The following is a 1,269-nucleotide window of genomic DNA, read 5'->3' as shown; positions in this document are numbered from 1 at the left end:
CCCCTGAGCCCCTGGCAATTCACAAGACGCAGCTAGGTGAGCGGGCTTTGTCTGGTGATGTTGTCTGGGGACGCTGGGGCTCCGGTTGGCGTTTGAGCCAGTTGGGGCAGAAGGGAGGGAATGGCCAGGTGTGGGGCTGGCAGGCAGGCAGGCAGGCAGGCAGGCAAGCAGGTGCATGGGTGAAGCGCGGCACCCGCCGGGCTTGGGACGCGTGGAGCAGGCTCTGGAAGCGCACAGCGGCAGCCCCTGGCGTCTTTGGCCATACCAGCCTGAACGCGCCCGACCCCGTCTCCTCTCGGAAGCTAAGCAGGGTCGGGCCTGCGTAGTACTTGGATGGGAGACCGCCTGGGAACACCGGGTGCTGTAGGCTTTTGCCTTTCGCCTTGGCCTCCTTGACCTCTCCTTTGGCGCCCGCCGCCCCCCCTCCCTCCCTGTGTCCCTGTCTCCCCAGGGAGCCCGGCTCCTGGGGCCAAACACACCCCAGCCACTGCTCCCTCAGCCCCTCCCGGGCCAGCAAAGGGGCCTGGCAGGGCCTGGCTCCGCACCGCCCCACCCCCCCAGGGCCCCCCCCCCCCCCGCACACCCCACCGCACTTCACAAGGGGCACGCTCCCCGCTCCCCGCCTCGGCCAAATCCCACTGCACCGACTGGAAGCCACAGCCCAGCTTTGCACCTTTCCTGACACACCAACCAAACCCGCAACCGCACGGAGGGTGGGGGGTGCGGTGTGGGCGGGACCGGAAGCTGGCGCCTGGGGGCTGGAGGGTGGGGGCTGGGTGGGTGGATACAAGACCCCAGGAGCGGGCGGTCGGGCGGGCGGGAGGGGTAGCGAGACCCCACACTCGGACTCCATCACAGGCCTGGGCTCCCTGGGTCCTGGACCTCTGCGCTCCCTCGAGCCCTCATCCCCAGGGCCCGTGGCATTTCACGAGGCCAAGGTAGGGCAGCGTACTCGGGCTGGTGATGGTCTCTGGGGGCGCTGGGGGCTCCGGGGTGGGTTTGCACCAGGTGGGGCAGACGGCAGGGAAAGGCCCCGTGGCTGGCTGCGCCCGCCCTAGGGCTGAGGAGGAGGCGCTGAGAACCCGGCGGGGCGGCCCCGAAGGCACGAGCGGCCTGATGCCCCACGCTCACTTCCACCCTCTTCCCACTGAGCAGCCCATCGTGGTGTGGTGCGGGGCTGCGAGGTGCGGTGCGTTGCGGTGCGGTGCGCTGCGGGATGGAAGCGGGGGCGGGCGTGGGGCCAAGCCAGGAGCAGCCGGCAAGAGTCCC

General features: G+C 70.4%; 1 pseudogene; it reads left to right on the top strand.

The window, feature by feature from the left end:
- Positions 1 to 251: 251 nt before the first annotated feature.
- Positions 252 to 370, top strand: LOC113597316 (uncharacterized; annotated as a pseudogene).
- The last annotated feature ends 899 nt before the right edge of the window (positions 371 to 1,269 follow it).

Source organism: Acinonyx jubatus, unplaced genomic scaffold, assembly GCF_027475565.1.
Source record: "Acinonyx jubatus isolate Ajub_Pintada_27869175 unplaced genomic scaffold, VMU_Ajub_asm_v1.0 scaffold_200, whole genome shotgun sequence".
NCBI lineage: Eukaryota > Metazoa > Chordata > Mammalia > Carnivora > Felidae > Acinonyx > Acinonyx jubatus.
The sequence above is the reverse complement of the archived record's forward strand: the minus strand, read 5'-3'. Positions and strand labels throughout refer to the sequence as shown.